The following is a 22438-nucleotide window of genomic DNA, read 5'->3' on the forward strand; positions in this document are numbered from 1 at the left end:
TGGTTTCACATCCTTGTTATTGTGTATTGCGCTGCTCTAAACATTGATGTTACTGTGTCCCTATAGTCTGCTGATTTTAGTTCTTTAGGATAAATACCAAGGAGTGGGAGAGCTGGGTCATAGAGTGATCCCCTTCCTAGTCTTGAGGAATCTCCCCACAGCTTTCCTGAATGGTGGTACTAATTTGCAGTCCCACCAACAATGGAGGAGTGCACCTTTTCCCCCACATCCTCACCAGCATTTACTATTTTTTGTTTTCTTAATGTTTGCCATTCTGACTGGAGGGAGATGAAATCTCAGTGCAGTTTTGATTTGCGTTTCCTTGATTGACAGAGACGATGAACATTTTCCGCTGTTTTTGTCTGCCATTTGCATTTTTTTCTTTATGAAATGTCTGTTTAGTTCTTTTGCCTGTTAACTGACCGGGTTTATTGTTTGTTTGTTCCCTCCTCTTCTCTCTCTCTTTGGTGTTAGATTTTGAGTTTTCTATATATTCTATATATTAATCCCTTGTCGGAGGAGCAGCTGATAGATTTTTTTTTCTATTGGCTGTCTCTTCACTCTCTTTATATTTTCCCTCGCTGTGCAGACACTTTTTAATTTGATGCCATCCTACTTATGGATTCTTGGTTTATTTCTTGTACTTTATGGGGTCTTTTTAAGAAGTCGATGCCTGTGCCAATATGAAGACTGTTGACCCTACTACCAAAAACATTATGCTTATTCAGTGCAATTCTCATCAGAATAGCAAGGACATTCTTCACAAAATTAGAAAAAAATATCCTAAAATTCATTTGGAAAAGCAAGAGACCCAGAATAGCCAAAGCAATCACAGGCATTACCAACGTGACTTCAAATTATGCTACAGAGCAACAAAAACATCTTGGTATTGGTATCAAAATTAATGAAGAACAGTGTAATAGAATACAAGACAAAGAGACACACCTTAGTTACAGTTATCTGATTCTCAGCAAAGTTGCCAAAAACATATGCTGAAAAAAAGATAGACTTTTTAACCAATGGAAGTGGGAAAACTGGACACCCATATGTTGATGAATGAAACTAGATTCCTCTCTCTCACCCTGCACAAAAGTCAGATCAAGGTGGGTCAACAAATTATGACTTATGAATTATGAATTCCACCAGAATCTTTGCGATTGCTTAGAAGAAAGCAAAGGGCAACAATTTGCATTCCAATAAGCCTCCAGGGTGATTTTGAAATACACTCTGCTGGTCTATTTGGAAATTCAGGCCTGAGTTCCTCATTAAATATCCTAGCACATTATTTAATTAACTAAAACTCTGCTCAAGACTGACAAGAGGACCAAGGGGCTGAGAGTGAGCAGTACCAGGAATGAGGGGTTCTGGAGTCTCTGGACCAGCCAGCCTTGAGGAAGGAATCCTAGAAAAGGAGGGTGAGATGTAGACTTGCAAATGCTAACTACAGCTCACAGTGGAGGAGCAGGGCCAAGGGGGAGGGCAAGGTGCATGCATTTTGTGGCCATCTTTACAGAGAAGGTTGCCTTGCATGCATCTGTCTAGAAGGGTGCACAGGAAACTGACCGGAGAAGGTTGCCTCTGGGAAGGAGATGTGGGAGTGAGGGATGGAGGGGAATCAGACTTTGGCTTCTGCGTTGTTTAGATTTCTTTTTAACACCTGTATTTATTTCAAGACAGCAGTACGGCTCTGCGTTAGCCCTGCCCTCTTTTCACACATCCCTAGGCAATAGCTGTGAGGATGAACTCTCTTCTCAGCCTGGACATCCACCCATCCTTGGCCAGACCCTGTGTCCAGTCCCCTCTTGTTGCCCTGTTGGAGTTTCTGAACTAGAGGGTGATAGATGAGGAGGAGATGATGACAGAGAGCTGGTGAAGCATATCAGGAAACATGGTGAGGGCCTGAGGATGGCTTGGCAAAGGTAGGGCAGCTCGTTTTAGAAGCTGCAGGAGCTATTTTGGATTTGTACTTTTATCTTGGGTTTAAGTGCATGTGTGTTTGGAGTTGTGGCCAGGAAAGGTTGGGGTGAACTAACCAATCATCCCAGTTTGCTCAATATTCGGGGTGGCTGCATGTGGGACTTTCAATGCTACAATCAGAGCTGCCAGTACCCTAGGGTAGGTGCAGCTGGTAGTGGCAATCAATAAAGCAGGGGAAAGAACAGCACAGGTAGACTTGGATAGAGATGGGCAAACCAAAGTTGGTGGGCTTGACCCTGAAGTGACTTTGACCAATGACCTGGCCTAGTTGTTGGTGCCTGTAGTCACAGAATGTGTCCCTCACCCCCCAGCAACTCTGTACTACTGTTACATCCAGGAAACTCCAGACTTGAATGTATGGCCACAGTTGCCCTGCACACCCTCCTGCTCTGGTTACACCAAATAAAGACACACCTGCATCCTCAGAGCTGCTCTATTCCTCACCTGCAAACATCAGTCGGAGCTGCTGCCTGGCCAGCGCTCCTGAAGCCCTCTCGGCCATGTCGTCACTGCTGTTTGGGGGCATGAGGTAAAATCTCAGACAGAGCCAAGACACTCTGCTGGGAATACACATAGGGGACCACGTGCATCAAGGGGTTGCCAGCCTCCCCCAAGGACTCCAGCTCCCCTGGGTGCAGCTGAGCACAGGGCGTGAATGTTTGTGCCTGCATGGTTTGATGGCGGTCCAGGATGGAAATGTAGATGACTAATGCCACTTCCTAGTGGCTCTGGTTCAGCCTTGGGTCACCCTAGTCACTGGTTCCAAGTGACTAGACCCAGAATCTGGTTCCATCTACCCAGGATAGCAGAGTCCTCAAACACAGAGGTTGGAGAGAGACGGGGTACCCTCAAACAAAGCCTGAAAATGCCAGGGAAGGGCACTTCCCCCTTGACAGGCAGCTTCCAGTGGCATTTCTGCTATAAGCTGGAGTGGTGGCCTCTGTCTCTGCAGTCTCTGGGGCATTTTGTAATTAGTATTCATTAAGGCAATGATTTTAATAAATTAGACTCAGTTAAATATAAACATTTCATCTTAATTTTTTTAAATTAAAAGAAAAGAAAACCTGCCTAGTCTAATCCTGCAGCAAGTACAGTACCCCTGTCCTGCTGGGGACTGGGATTTGTTTGGCTCCCATAGGGCACTGGGGCCGAAGCCCTTGGAGTTTACCTAATAAGACATCTCATTTTGCAGATGGGTGAACTGAGTTCAGAGAAGAGAAGATCTTTGTTCAAGGTCACTGTAATGGTAGAAAGGGGGCCCACTACCTGTCCCCAAAGTTCACATGCTAAAGGCCTAACATTACATCAGGATGTGACCTTATCTGCATACACCAGGCAATCAGGTTAAGCAGGACATTAAGGCAGGCTCTGCTCTAATATGCCTTGTGTCCCTTATAAAAGGGCAAATCCAGACACAGCTGCACCCAGAAAAAATTCCAGGGGAAGACAGAAGAGCCATGCTTCTATAGGCCAAGGGACACCTGTGGTTGACAGGAAGCCACCGAAGGCTGGGGAAAAAAGGGGGCACTCTCTTCCAGGTCTCAGGAAAAACCAACCCTGCCACACCTTGAACTTGGACTACCGCCTTCCAAAACTGTGAGACCATCAAATTCTGTTAACCACCTTGTTCGTGGCACTTTTTATGAGGATGCCAGTTATGCTGAATTTAGGCCACCCTACGTCCTCAGTTTCATTGATGGCCCCGGCAAAGACCCTATCTCCAGGGACGATCCCAGTCTGAGGTGCATGAATTCAGCCAAGTGTCAGTGGAGAAGCAGCACCCCCAGCAAGCCCACTCTCCACACTCCCCAGGTGGCCAGCACTGGCCAATGTCCTGACGGGGAAATGCATGGAGTTCAGCTTCTTCCACTTGCTTCAAGAAGTGACAGGATATGGTGGCTACTGGGCCTTTTCCCATTTCCTCTGCCTAGATAGAGGCTTGGCAAACAGATCACTGCCCTCACCCATGCCACCTCCCACCCAGGGCCTCTGCCCCAGGTTCTTGGCAGGACACAGTAAGTCCCAGCTCCTCCCAGCTCTCTTCTAAGCATTCTTCTCCTACCTTTGATTTTTTTGGTTTGTGTCTTCAATGCTTTGTCTGTAATTACAGTTTGCTTCATGCCTTGTTTAATAATGACTAATGTGAAGCAAAGGGGATCACAGAGCTAAAGGGGCATTTCATAATTTATATCCATTAAGGCAATTATTTTAATAAATTAGACTCAGTTAAATACGACCATTTCATCTCATTTTTTTAAAATTAAAAAAAAAATTAAAGAAAAAAAAACAAAACCCACCTGTCTCATCGAACACTGTGGCGAGGGCAAGAAAGTGGGCAGAAGTAGGAAAGCAAAGACCAGGAGAGGGACAGGAAGGGTGCAGGGAAGGCAGGGACGATGGGATGATAGTGGCAGGAACCTGGGAAAATCAGCTCATCCTGTAGCTGGTCATGTTTTACATTAGTAATGACAGGGGACATTGATGAAGAGCTCACCAACAGTCAAGACCTTTGTCTTGATCGTTTTATTTAATCCTCACAGCAATCTATGAGGCAGGGTTTTTTACATTTATTGGCATTTTATAGACTAGGGAACTGGGTTGCCCAAACTCACACAGCTAGTAAGTATGGAACCAGAGGTTGAAAGCTAGGAGGCCTCACTATTTTTCAAAAACTAACAAAACCTGCCCCGTGACCTCTTGCCGCCAAGGCCCCTGCACTTCAGGTGTTAGAAAATGGAAAGTAGCCATCTCTCTAAGATGTGCAAAAAATGGGCACTTGATTAGTTCTCTGCTGTCGTTTTCTTGAAATTCTTAATAATTTGTTTAGCAAAAGTGCCACATTTGCATTTTGTACGGGGGCTTGCAAATTATGCAGCCAGCATGAGGTACAGGTTTTGTAGCTATAACAAACAGACCCGAAAACATCAGGATTTTAGCAAGGTCGAGGCTCCTTTGCTTCTTACACAATAGCCCACAGTAGGCAATTCTGACAGTAAAATGGTTTCCATCTTCATTGTGTAGCTTCTGTCATTGGGTTTGAGAAGATTGTCCATTCTCACCACATCCTGGTCGGGAAGAAGGGAAAGAAGCCAGGGAAGCCCAGGCCTTTAGGGCAGAGCCTGGCACTGCTACTTGTAACTTTTACTCTCATTCTATTGGTCAAAACAAGACCACATGGCTACACTAAGCTGCCAGGGGAGTAAGAAATGAACACTTTAGCTAGGCGGGTTGGTATCAAGGTAAAACTACAAAACCAACCTTTTAGTATTCCACACAATCTTGCTTCTGCATCCTTGGGCTAATGCTCTCAAGCAAACCAGTTTTTTTTCTCTCTCTCTCTGGTTTCTAGAAATCCAAGACGAATTCATGCAACTCTTAAAAATGAGGAGGGTTGGTGTCCACAGCCCCCTAGAGTGGTGTGCAGGATAGGGTGCACCTTTGCCTGCTCCCTGCTTCTTTGGAGTGGGCTTGTTTGGACATCACCCTGTCTCCACCCTCCACCCTATCAAAGCATGAGGAAGACCAGGGTAAGGGCATCTGTGTTGAAGTTTTTCAGAGCAATCTGAAAAGCACATGGAGGCTAAACCATAAAGAAGCTGTCGGCTTGGATTTAGGACTGACCATGGGTGCGGGTGGCACACTGCTGCATAAATGAAGCTTAAGCCGATGGTGGCTGCGTCCTTTCCTTTCTACAATGCCTCTAGCAGCTGCTGTGCTGCCACGGAAGAGTCAGGTAGTGGCAGCAACAGAGCCCTGTAAAGAGGGCAATATCTACTCCCTTGCCTTTCTAGAAAAGGTTTGCTAGCTTCTGAAGTATTAATGGCTGGGCAGGAGAAAGCTGATTTCTTCCACTGAGAATCTAGGGCTACCTTCTATCTGGGATCTAGCAGTTGGTGATTTCAGGGCTGCTGAGAATGGAGCCCAGGGCATTATGCATACTAGACACCCACTCTGCCTCTGAGCTACCCCTGCCCTCTGTGGCACCTGAAATGTTCCTGTATGTGCTTGTAGTTGAAGTCTAGGAAATGTCCTGAAATGGTGGCATCGGTGAGGCAGCTAGTGCTTTACATTATACTCTCCACCCACCAAGAATACTGCACATGGTGTAGAACCATCATTTGGGTTGAATTTCAGTCCTGTCTCAATTCCTCCTTAATTTGTAAGTGCTCTTGGATTTGCACCTCAGCTGCCTGGTCTTGAAATTGTGGGTACTGAATTAGGCTGGGCAGGGTCCTAGAGATTTAACACCCATAATCTAAATGGACCTCTCACAAGGGATTGCCATCCAAACACAGGTCACTAAAAATAGTTCATAAAATCATCTTCAGGATGTATATAAGGTTACATGGAACATAAATAAATTTTATGTTTAGACTTGAGTAGACCCCCAAAATATCTCATTATGTGTATGCAAATATTCCAAAACCTGAAATACTTCTAGTCCTGAGCATTTCACATAAAGAACATTCTTCCTGTCTCTCCAAAATGCAGCCCTGGAACTTGGGCACAACAGAGCCAGCACCCAAAGGGGGACTTCGAAGGTCATCCTGAACTTGGCTAGGGCAGAGGTGCCATTGAAGGTAACCATTGGCTCTTTCCAGGCTCACATGGAAGGACCTACATCTCACCCCAGCTCTGCCACCAACTCCCTCTTTGGCCTCAGATGAGTCTCCACCCAGGCCTGTCTTCCCAGGGGTATCATGGAGGGGCCTGCTCAGCTGCTTGCTAATGCTGTGAGGTGCTTTGATTTCCAGTTTGTGAGTTTCTTCTGAACTCTCTCCAAGTTTTTCCCATTCTTCAGAAAGAATACCCTTTGGTGCCTGAAAAGGGCCAAGTCTGCCCTGTATTTAGAGGACATATTTCTTCACGGGTCCTTGGGGCTCTGTTCCTGTCCGTGAATGCAGCAGCAGAGCCAGCAGCCTGAGTCAGAAGCTGCACCGCCCAGGCGTCAAGGGATTTCAAATTAGAGGATAAGACACCGGAGCAGTTCAATAGAATAAAAGAATAATGCGGCCTTGTTAGCAATACAGTGAAACTAAGCTTTTCTAATGCTGGGGGTGCCCTGGCTAATTAGGAAGGCTGCAGATCTGAGGTCTAAGCACAGTGGCTAGGAACAGACTCCCCGCCAGACCCAGCCAACTTCATCTCTTCTGCCAGTGGTAACTAGCTGGAGGATGCAGGTCTTCCTATTCTAAGTTAAAATGAAGTAGGTAATAGCACTAAACAAAGGGTGTCACTGTAAGAATTAAATTAAAAAGAATTTAATGCTGTGAGAGCAAGGTAATCCAGAAGCTCACATACTTCCTCGGTCCCAGCACCCTGAGCACCTTGGTAGCTTTTCATAGTGCCCTTAGGCAAGAAGAAACAACCAAAGCTCCATTCACCAAGCAGTTAGCTCCCAAAGATTTAATAAGTATCTGTGACATAACAAATTAGCAGCCCTTTAAAAAAAATAGTACTCATAAATTGAAAGGATGATAGTATTTCTGTTCCATTCTTAAAAAGCCATAAATTACAGTAGCCCATCAGTATCCCCAAGGTATTGGTCCAGGACCCCTGTGGATACCTAACTCCAAGAACTTTAGAGTCCCTCAAATAAAATGGAGTAGTGTTTGCACAGAACCCAGATACATTCTCCCTAAGAAATCCTCTCTGGAAAACTTACAATACCTGAACCAATGTAAATGCTATGTACATAGTTTTTAGACTGCATTGTTGAGGGGAAAATGACAAGAACACAAAGTCTATAGAGGTTCAGTACAGACACAACTAGTCATTCAAATATTTTTGGTCAATGGTTGGTGGAGGTGGAGCTGGTTGATTTGGAGGTTTATATCCACAGGAGGTTGATGACTGTCTCCAAAAGTTGTTAGCTCAGGGAACTTTCCAGATACAGCTGCACACACAGGGCCCCTGCACTTAGGGTGGGGACGTACATGCTTGTTGGGTGCTCCCCCATTTCCCACTAGGCACACCTGGTCACCTTCACTTCCTATCCCACGTGGACTTTCACAGAGTCCTTGTGCTTTACTACAGCAATTACCAGAAACCAGAGCCTTGACATCATTGAAAAGAATATGATAGAATTAATGCTGACATCTGGAGCTAGCTGTGTGCATCGTGTGCTTTAGATATTAAGTGTGGCTTGTTTCCCTGGAAAGTTAAAGTAGATCAGAACACCTATTGAGGTTGCTGCAGCCATTGGGCACATTGGCTTGCAGTTGAGAACCTTTGAGGGTACGCTCTCAGAAGATGCCTGCTCTTCCTTCCTCTATGGCACCTCCACTTACATTCTCCTCCTCCTCTCTTCCTCTTTCCAACACTCCTAGACACCACTTCAGATCCATCCTGTACCTCTAGCATCTGGCACTGGGAGGAGTAGGGGTACATTTTCTAACTGTTCAAATTGAATGAAATCCTGTTGGTCTCCACGTCTCAGTCCCAGGATTCTCAGAGGCTCACTCGCTTCCCTGAACCACGGGACACCTTGATGTTCACTAAACCGATGCACACATCTGAGTCACAGCCTAATAGTTTGGCAAGACCTGACACAATTGATCCCAGTCCAGAGCTTGGGTCTGTGTTAGTTTCCTAACTACACAAGAGGTTCCACCAGATCATTGTATTAGAATCAGTAGGAATCCAATAAATAGGACTTTTGAATACAGCAGTGCTTCTCAAAGTAGCGTCCTCATACCACCTGCGTCTGATTCACCCTGGGTGCTTGTCCACAGGCTCATGCTTAGATCAACTAACTCTTTACTTTGGATCAAACTATCTCCTTGGGTAGTTCTTACACCTACTATCTTTGGCATCCACTAACAGTTAATTTGAAGAGCTAATACCAGGCAACTGTACCTCCAATCAGACACTATTTAATAGCAAGGTCAATATGAACCCACTGGCCCCAATGCTTTGGTGAAGCAGAAACTACTGTTTACATCCACAGGAGATTGGTGGCTATCTCCAAAACTTGTTAGCTCAGGGAACTTTCCAGATACAGACCCCACTCCACTTTCCACCTCTAGCACCCAAGTACACAGGGTTTTCCTGAACTGGGCTGTGACTACTTCCAGTCACTGGAATCTCACTAAGCTCCCTGTAAAGCAAGTGGGAGAGGCTACATGTATTTGCAAGGCACCTTTCACAATCCTGAGAGCACAAATGACTTTGCTCCTTTTTTTGAAATAATGGGGAATTGGGGGAACTTTTGCAGAGAAGTAACTTGATCATTTCTTTTGCCTTTGACTGGAGGGAAGAAATTTTTTTTATCAATTCCCAAAAGACTTGTGGTAACTGCCTCAGCACAATCCTGGCATCCTCTTCCCTTTACTCATACTGAAGAACTGGATATTTTTTCTAATGGCCACTCACGTCTCCTGAGCCCCTGCCAGCCTGTCTCCTTTCACTCCCGTAGCACGCTGAGCCTATTATGCAATGTCACCAGACTTGTATAAAACAAGAACCTGATACTTTTGTAATATTTCAAAGTTTTTGAGAAAATCCAATGAGACAAGGAGTCTCAAAATATCAGGCAACTTAAGGTATTATTTTTGTCCATTTATCTCCTAAATTGCTCTCAGAAAAATTATCTCGCCTACACGTTGGTGGGAATGAAAATTGGTATGGCCATTAAGAAGAACAGATGGGGGTAGGGGCGGTTCTCAGAAAACAAAACCTGGATCCACCATGTGGCCCAAGAGCTCCAGCAAGGGGCTGCATCTGAAGGAGACGAGACCATCTCATTCAAGACCAAGACCTGCATATCTGCAAGTGTTTACCCCAGCATGTCCACAGCAGCCAAAGCACACGGCCAACCAAGGTGTCCCTTGGCAGATAAATGCATGAAGAAAGTCCAGTGAGTACACACAACAGAGTCCCCTTCAGCCAAATGAGGAATGGAAACTGACTGCCAACTGGGGCAACATGGACAGAACCTGAGGACATCATGTCCAGCAGAAGCCAGCACAGAAAGCCAGGTGTCATGTGTCCAGTCACAGGCAGAGGATGAAAGAATGCACTTCATAAAAGATGAAACAGAATAGTGGTCACTAGAGTCTAAGAAGCGGGGAGAGAATGGAGAACTGGGGCCGGATCCTGCGTTCCAAAGTCAGGTAGGGGAGGAGTTGGTTGTAGCATTCTGTAAAAAACGTGGAATAACTGCCATCTCCAACAATTTATGAAATATTTCAAAACAGAAGACTTCTGAGTCTCCCCTCACATAGCAAAGATCTATGTTCCTGCATATAGAGATAAAAATGCCAGTTTTCCTGATTTGTGAATGATACTTTGTACATAAAAATCTATATATGTATATAACTATAGTGTACCCCATAAACATGCAAGGTACACATAGATTTCAGCATAGATACTTTTTAAAGCCTCTTTATTCTAGATGTGAAAGACCTCTGCCTTAGTTCCTGTCTCCTGGCTTTTCTTACACCCCCACCACACACCACAGTCCCCGCCCACCTCCTCCCTCCAAGAGGCTCTCCTTTCCTCCAGTTCCCTCTTCCTTAAAGGCTCATCAGACACAGCACCTCCCTGAAGCCTCCCTGAGGTGCCCTTGGGCCTCAAGGAAGCAGCTCAGTGGCACAGCAGAATGGTAAAGGTCCCCCGCCTGGCCAGCGCCCCAGCCTTCTCCCATTGTGGATGTTCCTCTCTCCCCACGTGGTCCCACTCTCTGTGGCCTCAATTGCCATCAAGTGCAGGTTTGAAAATGTTAAGTGAAAAATTCTAGAAATAAAGAATGCATGGTTTTAAATAGCTTCCATTACCATCCAGTGTCATGATGTTCTATTTTTATTAGTTCTTTAAAGAGAGAGAGAGAGAGAGAGAGAGAGAGAGAGAGAGAGAGAGAATTTCTAACATTTATTTTTCATTTTTCGGTGGACACAACATCTTTGTTTGTATGTGGTGCTGAGGATGGAACCTTGCGTGCTACCACTTGAGCCACATCCCCAGCCCCTTTTATTAGTTCTTGCTGAGAGCCACAGCCAAGTTGGAAGGACGCATGGCATTTTTGCCAGAAAGAGAGGTTGAGAGGTGAAGCCAGAGAGCCATTGAGATGATGATGGTTATGTTAAGCTGTGTATTCAATTGTATATCAGACCCCTGCTGTCTGCCTCAGGTGCTGGCTATTTTGGAGTTCTCCCAGGGATTCCTGGGGAGTTTGCTTTGGTTGGGAAAGTGATGGAGGAGGGATTTCTGGTTAGTGTGTGGGGTTCACGGGAGTTCAGGAATAAAGTTTGTTCCTGCTTGAGTGGCTTGTGATTTGTATCTAGCCAGACTGTGGCATTTGGTAGCCTGTGAAGGGACGCCTGAAGCTCAGAGGTAAGTGAAATAGCTTGCCCCTGATTGAAGGTGAGAGAATGGGTGACCATTTCAAAAAACATTGTGTTCTTGTTTTGATTGTTTTGTTTTTGTTTCAAGCTGCCTATCCCTAGAACTTTCTCAGGAAAACTGGAAAAAATGGTTGGCTCAAGGTGTGAAGTTGTTCAGCCACTCTCTTGCTATGTCTAGTTTATAAATTCAACTTTTTCATGGGAACCCAGGTAGAGGAAAAAACAAGATACATAGGGTTTGGTGCTATCCAAGATTTCAGGAAATCATTGGGGGTATTTCTGGGCACCCCTGCAGATAAGGGAGGGGCACAGGACTCAATATGTTTCCTGCAAACCAGCTAACCAGGCTAGACCCGGGTTTGTTCCTCCCTGGGCTCGTTTTTCCCTTCCCTCTGAGTCTGAAGTCCTCCTGTGCCACCTGAAAAATGCACCCTCTTGGAAAGGCAGCCTAAAAAGGTCTATCAAAACCGCTCGAGTGCATACCTTGATCCAACAGCCTGCCCCTCGGAGTTTGCTGTAAGTTCAGCCCACGATCCCCACACAAGAGCTCAGAGAAATTTAATAAAGATATTCTTTATTGAGGCACTGTTTGTTAAAGCAGCAAATCCTGAAAGGGCTTTTCTGTATCTCTCTAGGGGTGTAACTGTACAGTTAATTATATAGACATATCTTGATGTCCTCCAGGGATTTGTCCCAGGACCTGTGGACATCAAAATTCAGAACTTCTTTATGTAAAATGGTGCACTATCTACACACATCCTCCTGAATGTTTTCAATTTTTACTAAATTGCTTGTAATACCTAACACAAGGTGAAGTCTGCCTTTGTTAATAAGGTAAGCAAAGTACTGTATTGTTTAGAAAATAACAATAAGGGTAAAAAAATGTTTGTACATGTTCAGTGCAGAGGAAAGTTTTTCCAAATATTTTAATCTATGGACTGGAGGAGCAGCTAGAATAATAACAACAAAGGAGATCAATGCATATGATACCAAAGAACTCCGAGCTCTATACCTGCCTGGAACTCCGAAGTGAGTGCTGTGTGGTCAGTTTACATCAGTAGTAGTTATGTGCTTCTGAGATGAAGAATATGGATTTGAAAAAGTTTCCCCCTCTAAAGTGTTTTGGAATGGTTTCAACTCTTCCCTTTGCATATTTTACTTATTAAGAAATAATGATGGGAAGGGAGAGAAGGAAAAGAGGGGAAGGAAGGACAGCAGAATAATGTATACATTATTATTAATATGGCTGTATGTGTATCCGTGACTGCATGACTAAAGTGATTCTGCAACCAGTACACGAAGAAAAATGAGAAATTATACCTCATCTGATTCAAATGTATGATATGTCAAGATCAGTGTACTGTCATGTGTAACTAATTAAAAAAAAAAAAGAAAGAATGCTGATGTGTGCTTTGATGAGCCCTGTCAAGGCACCGTGCCTCTGTGAAGTGTTCTTTAATTCCTTGGTCCAACAAATCACCTTCTTCTGCGGACCCTTAGCATCCATCTAGAGCTGAGTCCATTACCCCCGGAGGCAAGGACTGGGCTCTTCATATGCAGGCCAGGGGAGGATTCCCAGGGCTGGTGTGTCCGAGCCATCCTTGAGTGCTCAGCACCCTGTCCAGGGCCAGAGTGGCTTAACCCATCTCAATCCAATATATGAAGCTCATTCTTTCACCCCTGAGCTCTTATGTGGTGCAGAAAGAAAGTATTGTAAGCACATTCCTTTTCCTCCAGTGACTTGCAGACGTGGAGCTAAGGAGGGCATCTCTGGAGCACTGGAAACGTTTACAGGAGAAATAGCCCATCAGGGTCCTTGATGTTCTTGGGATCAGAGTCAATGATACAGGTCAAAAAAGGTAACCAAGATCACCACAGAAAGGGCTTGGACAAGAGTCCTCAAAAAATTAGATGGGCAGTTGCTTTAGAGGGTCATGGGATGGCCATGGGGCTTCTGGAAATTTCTCCTACTCTGCAGTTCAATGTGAAAACAACTATGGTAATTAATGCTGAGACACTGGCCATGGCCATGCAGTGCTGTGTGGCTAAGTGGAATGGGCTCAGCCTTGGTGACCACTAGGCACTGGATGCTTCATCAATTTAGAGTGTCCCCACTAAGGGTGGGTGCACTGGGAGGTAGCCCCATGGTATGTCAAGGTGCTTCTGCAAGACCTGGCCCCAGGACACAAAGTCCTCTGTCACAGGCTCCTCCCCTGGCTGCAGCTTCAGTATCTGACTATTTCCTGGACTCAGCCAGGCCGATGTGATTGGCACCCTATATCCATGGGTCCACATCTGTAGATTCAACCAACTGTGAATTGAAAATATTCAGAAAAAAATTGGCTCCTCTACTGGACATGTAGACTTTCTTGTCATCCTTCTCTTAATGACACCATATAGCACCTATGTACGCTGGCTTAGGTACTGTATGTAATCTTGAGATGAGTTAAAGTATGCAGGATGGTGTGCATAAATCATATGTAAATATTATGCCATTTTACATGCAGGCCTGAGCATCCTTAGATTCTCATGCCTGTGGACTCCTGGAACCAATCTCCAAAGGCTACCAAGGGAAAATTGGACTGAGAATTTCCACACTGCATTCCTAATAAAATGTCATTGTCATCCTCATTTAGAGATAATAAAATTATGAATAATAAATTTTAAATAATAAAATTATCTCTAAATTGATTATAAAATAAGGCTGAGGGTCAGAGGTAGCAAGTGACAGTCTGGGCAAAGGAGACAATTTTCTTCTCCATCGACCTGACCCAGGGGCCACAGGATGGCGAGACTTTGATGTTGGTGTGTGCCTGGGCAGTCATTTTCCCGTATGTCCAGTGGGACAGCTGGGACGACCAGCCTCAGGATAGCAGAACAGCACAGCATGCACAACATCACCAGCAGTCCATTGGAACCAGGACCACCTGTGACTCACCATCGCTCAGAGAGTGGAATCAGACCTCAGACCCTCAGTGACACGACTCCCTGTCCCTGTGTTGAGAAGGTCATATCTCCCAGCCCAGAGATGAGCAAGATGATTTAGCGAAGGAGCTTGTGCATGAAGATGAGTGACAAGACTTTCAGACTCCCTGCTGTGTCTCCAGATCTACAGCTGTGATATCAAACTCTGCTCCATCCCATCTGATTCTGTCTTGAAGTCATGCAGCTCAGGCCCTATGCAGGGATTACCTTTTCTTGTCCTCCCCTCCAAGACCTTACTAAAACTCCCCTGGATTAGTTTGCTTGATAGGTATGCCTTTTTGTTTTGTTTGTTTAGAGGTTTTGTGCTTTGTTTTGTTCTTTGGAGGAAATTGATAGTTGGCACTTCCTTCCTCTGGCCTATAAAACATCATATGTCCTCTGGCCTCAGCTTGTCCGGTTGACTCCTCTCCTCTTTGCTCTCTGAGCTTCAGCTACACAGGCCTTCGGTCAGTTCTTGGATTGTGTCATGCTTCCCAGCCCCTTAGTTGGTTGCCCCTCTGCACACATGGTTCCTTGGGCCTGCCCTTCTCTCACAGCCTTCTCTACCTGGTCAGCTTTTGCTCTTCCTTCAAACTTTTTCCCTGTCAGTTCTCCTGCAGAGCTACTGACTAATCAAAGTCTTCCTAAAATTTGCTCTTTGTAGACATTTATTTCTTCTTCATAGCAGAAATAATGTTTAAAGGGAGAGAATTGAATTACAGAAGATGGGATAGAGAGAGAAAATGGGAGGGGGTAGGAGGATAGTAGAGGATACAAAAGGTAGCAGAATACAACAGTTACTAATATGGCATTATGTAAAAATGTGGATGTGTAACAGATATGATTCTGCAATCTGTATACGGGGTAAAAATTGGAGTTCATAACCCACTTGAATCTAAAGTAGGAAATATGATATGTCAAGAGCTATGTGATGTTTTGAACAACCAATAAAAAAAAGAAATAATGTTTAGTTTCTCTTTGGATTTGGGTTACAATTAACCCTCTATACCTCTGGCTTTTGCATCCAAGGATTCAAACAAAAAATTCTAAAAAAGAAAATGACATCTGTACTGAACATGAGCAGACTTTTTCTTGTCATTATTCCCAGAAGAGAACAAAAGCTAATTACATAGCATTTGCATTGTATTAAGTGTTGTAAGTAATCTAGAGGGGTTTTAAAGTAATCAAGGTTATACACAAATACTGTGCCCTTTGATATAAAGGGCATGAGCATCTCCGACTTGCAGTATCCCCAGGGGATCTGGACCCAAACCTCTGAGGATGCAGAAAAATAATATTTGATTACGGTGTCTATCCCTCTAGGAGGTGACCTCCTTGTGGACAGGCACTGAGTCTGTTTTATCACCCAGTCCCTTGCACCTTGAAACATTATAGATGCTCAACAAGGAGTGTTTTGATAAGTCAATGAGTGGGTGGGGAATGATAGCCAGACTTCACTTTTAAGAACACCTCGTAATTGTGGGTCTGGGCCCATGCCTACGAGCTTCACTTGCTCCTGGAGCAGGAAAGGGAACGTGGGGGCTATAGGAATGGAGGCACACTGGCAGTGGGGTGAGAGCAGGGAGAAGAGGACCCTTCCTCTCCAGGTTTGGCTCTGGAACTTAATCCCATTGAGATAAACGTCTAACCCAATCCTTTGTGGAGTGTTCCCTTTCAACTTCATACTGGGGTAGAAAACCATCAGGAGAAACAAGGAAAAGATAAGAGTTGATATTCTGTTCAGTTCAGTAAATTCTCACGCATTTCTTAGTATCGCATCTTTGGGATTGAACAATGGGGTCTTCCTTGGCACAGGCTTTTATAGATTTTAAGAAAACTAAGCTCCTCAAGTTCCTGATAGGGCCTGAGAGCATCTCCCAAAGCATCCCCCACCCCTACTTTCAAGGGATAGACAGGCAGGTAAGGGTCTCCAGCCTCAGGACTGTTGAAGCACCAAGATGCCTGCTGTCTCTTCTTCTAGGCTGAAGATCTATCTCATGTTCTGCATTTCTACCTGGGATTGTTTTCATTTTACTAAAAAAGAAGGAAAACATTTTACTAAAAAAGAAGGAAAGTAATTCATGGTGTTGTTCACACCTTTATTAAGGTCTCACTGACAGCTAATGAACCACACACAGGCTGACAGTACAAAATGATGAGTGTTGATGTACATGTGCCTAGGAGACCTTCAGTCTCAGACGATGAACATGCCACCACCCCAGACCTTCCTCAGGGACCTTTGCAACAACAGCTCTCCCCTGCAACAGATTCACACACTACTGCTCATGGGCTGGTTGCAACCACAGATTTATTTGTATTTTTTTCAATGTCAATCTCCCCTGGTTAGAACTTCTCCCCAACCATTCTACAGTTGCAAGGACTGCAATAGAAAGCAAAAGGGGTATTACACTTTTTTTGTGTAGGGAGTAATGAGATCTTTCTTTGGGCAGTAATAAAATCACCTGCTGGCTCCTGTTGAAACGTTTTACTTTCTTGGGGTACTGGGGAAAGTCTGGCAAAAGGACTGCCTTGGTTGCTGCCATCAAATGACCCCTATGAAATTGGGGAGTCAAGGATTAATAAGCTCTCTCTTGTTCCACCAAGCTCCCCCAAGGTCATTTAGGAAATTCCAGCTTAGATCCATTTTGCATCCTGGATCAATTTGAAGGAATGGAAACATGCTGCATTGGGAGGAATAAACAATGAAGATAAGGTGGATTGAGTAGATATTTCAAGACTGTACCCTTCGTAACATAATAAAAATGATCTTCACATTTCACTTTAAAAACTTGCCAAGAATGTGTGGAGGGAGGCTGATCCCAGGACACCCTGGCAACTGGCAGCCGGGCAATTTGCAAGCAATTGACAGCTGTGTATATGCATGACGTTCACATGGAAAATAAGGTGTTGAATGTTGACACAGCTTTTTGGCAAAAGTGCTTGAACAACTCATTCTTTTCCAAGCAGCTCTCACGAGGCTGGACCCCACGATGAGTCACAACCTGCCAAATGCCAATCAGATTTGTAACGAGGCTCCTACCAAGCTTAGCTTCTAGAAACCTGCACACTTCAAATACACATATCAATTTCTTCATGTTACCCTGTAATGAAACATCCCTTTGTGCTTCAAAGGAGCAAGAAACCACCTAAAGATCAGAGTCCCAGTTGGCAGGAAATTTCTCAATGGGTGCCTGTTGGGACAGCACCAGCCGCAGTCAGGACTGTAATCCCAGGTGGAGCTGACCCAGGACCAGGCAGGGTGCTGGGCCCTTCACTTGCATTGTCTGGTTGCCACCCTATGATCCCAGAAGGTGAAAAACTCATGACCTCTTTTAGCAAAACCGGCAGTGGTGGCTGTGGCTGGAAGGCTGGTGATTTGCTGGCAGCTACTTGGCTTTGAGGGCAGAAGGCATACTTGAAACTGGTTCACGTGCAGAGAGGGTAAGTTGTCTGTCACAGAAACACGGAAGACCCAGCTGCCCTCCCACCCACAGGTCATCCAGCATCTTTGCTGGATGCTTTTCCTGAAGATGGTCCTGGGTTTCAGCTTGCCCTGGACAGGCCAGAGCAACTTCAGGGGCTCTACACCCACGATCATACTCTATCTCTTCTCCACTCTCCTAATCTACTTCTGACCAGGATCAGGACCATGACCCAGGGGCAGTCTAGCAGCCCAACCCCTCCCTTTGGGCAGGACAAGCCCTGCAGAGCCATTCACACTGCAGAGGTCCTCCTGGGGCCAGTGCATCCCTAGAAACCATGCTTACAGGATTTTCCCCATCTTTTCCTGGTTTCTCTGCTCCCTTCCAGGTCTCTTGTGAGAATCTACAGACTCACAATAATGGGTTTGTCCAAGAATCTCTAGTCCAGCTTCACTCTTAGAGATGAACTCAGACAAAGTCACCCAGGGAGGTGAGGAGAGTCCTCTTCTCTCCATGCCAGGTAAGGTCTCCGGAGCTCTGTGGGTAGTCATGGGGCTGGTCTCAGTGCACCAGGGAAGAGCCAGGGCCAGAGCTGGAGGCAGGCACGGGGCTCAGCCTCCTCCCTCAATAAAAGAGTGGTCGACACACAGAGCACTCGCATCCAGACCTGGACCACATGTGGGAGACAGTGCAAGAAAAGCACTTCTGCTCAGGCTTGGTTGCATGAGCACACAGGTGAATGATGGATGTATTCAGGGGCTCTGGGAGAGGAAGGAAGGCTTTCCATCACTCTCTGCTCCAGCCTCAAGCACTGAGCAGAATCAACAAAATTACTACCCCCAACTGGGACAGAGAAAATGAAAGATACCAGCTTCCTTTGAACTGACAGGTTAAAATAAGGAAGAGTCTGAGATAACCTCTTGAATCCAATGGCCCAGAACCCATCGTAATGCAGACAGGTGCCTGAGAAGGTGACCTCTCTCTCTCTCTCTCTCTCTCTCTCTCTCTCTCTCTCTCTCTCTCTCTCTCTCTCTCTCTCTCCCAGAGATTGAACCTAGTTGTGCTTAACCCCTAAGCCACATTCTCAGCCCGTTTTTCTGTTTTTTTTTTTTTGAGACAGGGTCTCCCTAAGTTGAGGAGGCTGGCTTTGAACTTGTGATCCTCCTGAGTCACTGGGCAAGGTTCTATGTTTCTGAGGTTGAACTTAAAGATCCCAGGAGTTAGGTGTGAGGTTCTCTGGGGTCCTCGTCATACAGTGCCTTCCAGATGGAATGAAGCTGGAGCCTGTCATGAAGCTGACCCGAGAGCCCAGCCTCTCATGGCTACTGGGACCAGCCTCTCTCCCATCTGTTTCTCCTCCATCCTCAGCCTGAGCACCCACGTGCATTCAAGAGTCGTCCCACTCGCCATCCCTGCCACAGTTAAAGCCTCACTCTTCATTCCCCCAGGTACTCTGCAGCAATCATGGCGGGACGTTGGCCCTGTGCCGGTAACTCTTCTGACTGTGGATGAAGAGGGAGACAGAGGCGGCCCACAGTGTGACAGGGAGCCATGCCTGGCTGGAGCTCCAAGGATTTTATGCTCCTACCTTCATGGTTCTGCTCTCTGCACCTTTCTGTACCCATCCCCCTGAAGACTGAGTCCCCAACTCACCATGTTAGTTCACTCTCTGAGACAAAGCGTATGAGGGAATCCACTTCAAGGAGGAAAGGTTTGTTTGGGCTCCTGGTTCATGGTCAGCTGACTCTGCTGCTTTGGGGCCTGTGGTGAGGAGAGCATCATGGGGAGGCTCTGGTGGGCAAAGCCTTGCTTGAAGTTGCAGAGGCAGGAAGCCCTGGAAGCCAGGACACCAAGAGAAAGGAAGGTCTCCTGTTCACTTAAGATCTTGCCCCCATTCCCCTGTGGCCAATGTCCTCCTGCTGAGCCCCACCCAGTGAAGACTCCAGTGATCCCCAGGCTGCCCACCAAGCTTCAACACAGGGGTTTGGGGGACGCTTAAGAGCCAGGCCATAGTGCCCTTCACCTCCCCACTCACATTGCCACTTCCTCCTGTGCCGCTTTGGCCTCTCTCATACATTCTGGGCCAGGTGCTCCAGCCCCTGTGTTTCGGGTCACCATACTGAGGGCACGGCACTAACGTGTTTGTGGATGGCGAGAACTGCAAGGGCAGAGAGCCCGACACACTGGCATCTCTTCATGGCTTCCTCCACCTCTGATGGCACTGGACGTGGGCTGTGGACGGGGCTCTGAAGAAGGCTTAGGGTCATCGCGACAGGCACCCTGCCCTGCCCCCATGCCATGTGGACTTCAGAGGAAAAAGGAAGGTGGCATTCTCAGGAACCCACCCTGCTGCAGAGGGAAAAGAGCTCCCCGCTGAAGTGAGTGACGAGAATGAGCAGGCTGGGGATTGGGGACCATGACTATGTCACTGCAAGAAGAAATGAATGCAGTTGGAGACAGGCCAGTCATCTGGCACACCCAGTGCAGCCCAGAAGAGCAACGGGCCTCAGTTTGGCTGACTGCTCCTTAATGGGCTTGGGAGGCCACCTGCACCTTGGCATGCCCAAGACCCATGCTGCCCATTGCTCAGCAGCCATCCACATCACCTGGACTCCAAGAACTCCGCCAGCCTCTGTGAAAATGAAATGTCTCTTGCTCATGTCCCAACAGAAGCCCAGACTGGAATTTCAAGTGTGATCTCTGGATCTTCTCTAACTTGGTTGTTTGAAGCAGCCGGACAAATAAAAAGAGTCTTCCAGTAATTGCCTACAGCTTCTAGCATGATGCAGCCCGGGGTCAGATCCTCCCTGGGGACTTGTCTGCAGCGAGTGCTTCTTGCCTGAAAAGAACAAGAGAAACAAAGGAACACAACCAAACAGCCACAGGAAACAAGAGGAACTGGGCCAGGCTGGGGTCTCGCACACCCATGACCTCAGTTGGAGGTCCCTCCCAGAGTCCTGTAGACTGCAGCCTGCAGGGACCCATGGAGGTGGGTACACTTGAGAGCCACCAGAGCAACGGAAGTTCCTGTGCCCTGCTAAGGGTTGTTCCAGTGAAGAGGAGCTGGCCAGGATGCAACCTGATAGCTCTCTGGCCAGAGGGGAGCCGGACGGTATTCCTTTACACAGGCCTGTGCAGAGGCCACATGCTCTGACCTATTGGGTTTCATGCAAAATGCTAATAGACTTCCTGGGATAATTAATAGAGGAAATTGGAAAGAAAGGAACACTCTATCAATTATCAATAGGCAGCTCCAAGAAACTTGTCAAATTAAGTAGTTAAAATACGATGAATAGAAGCCCGTGGAGTTTTGAAGCAGCCCCTTCACGATGGAGCAGACCTAGAAGCTGGGACACTTTCCTGTTCCCACAGAGTGTGCCAGAGGTAGAGGGCAGAGGAGGAAGCCAGGCATGGCTGTAATCCAGGAAAGGTCACCTTCATCAAGGCGCAGAAGCAGGAAGCAGGGAAGTGGTCCCCGGGGTCCGTGGAGGGCTCCACACAGCACTGCATAGCACTGGGATGTGGTGGACCAAGGTGTCCCTCATTCCCACCTGGGCCACCACAGATGACAGCCTACATGACCAGGGCATGCTGGGCACACAGCCTCTGCATGCTGCCATACCCAGCCCCAGGCACACTTCTCTCCTTCCTCTGTTGATTCATCATGTGTGCATAACGGCATGTCTCCACATACATCAAGGTGGCCCATATGATGATAAGGGAATCCAGTGACGCTGCAGCTGCCCAATGTCTTAGCAGCGGCTGGCTTGGTGCGTCTATTGTGATGCTTCTGCAAACCCCACAGCAACTCCAGGCGCGTGACCTGGAGCATGCAGAGGACGCAGGCCTGAGGCTGGAGGTGGTCACGGGGATGAGGTGCTCGCTGACGACTCTCCCTTGTTTTAAGATGTTCTCCAAGTTCTAACCAAAAACGTTTTCTGTGGAGCAGAATTCACACCTGCCACAGCCCTCAGGGCCACTTATGTCAAGGGGCTGCGCACAGAGGCTGGCGGGAGTTCCCTGGCAGGCGCTTGCTTAGCAGGCCCTGGGTTTGTCCCTGTGCCACACACCCACTCATACAAGGGACCTGGGCCATCCAGGTTCCTTCCGTCATTTAATTCTTTTTGGGGTTGGAGCCCAGAACTTCATGTGCTCTAGCACATAAGTGCTCTAGCACTGGCCACCACTCACCTCTCACTGAGATCTCTGTGCATCACCATGGTGTCCACACACTGAAATGGACCAGCACGGCGTTGCTCTGTGGCTGACCCTTGCCAAGGGGCCACGCTGCATGTATTGCTCCTGTGGCAGCCGTGAACCAGGAGTGGTGCCAGCCCCCTGACATAGCCCTCTGAAGTCGTTTTGAAATAGATTTATTAAGTTGCATAAAGTGAGGTGACTTTAAAAATTACATTCAGAAGATGAAAGCACTAGTCTTAGGACGTGCCCATGAGATCTGAGCCCCTCACCATGCACAGAGATCCGGAGATGCTGTGGGTTTATCACTGCTGCTTCTGGAGAGGACGTCACTGTGTCAAAACCAGTCAGGAAAACTGCACGAGAGTTAAATGCGTGATCTCCTCTTGCTCACCTATGTCCTTTCTGAAATAAAAATATTTTTTGAGGTCGCTTTTACAGATGAGGAAACTGAGGCACACAAAAGCTAAGCACCTGGCCAAGGACACCTGGACTGACCCCTAGGTCTGAGTGACTCAGAACACGGGGCAGGTA

Source organism: Ictidomys tridecemlineatus, chromosome 2 (assembly GCF_052094955.1).
Source record: "Ictidomys tridecemlineatus isolate mIctTri1 chromosome 2, mIctTri1.hap1, whole genome shotgun sequence".
Taxonomy (NCBI): domain Eukaryota; kingdom Metazoa; phylum Chordata; class Mammalia; order Rodentia; family Sciuridae; genus Ictidomys; species Ictidomys tridecemlineatus.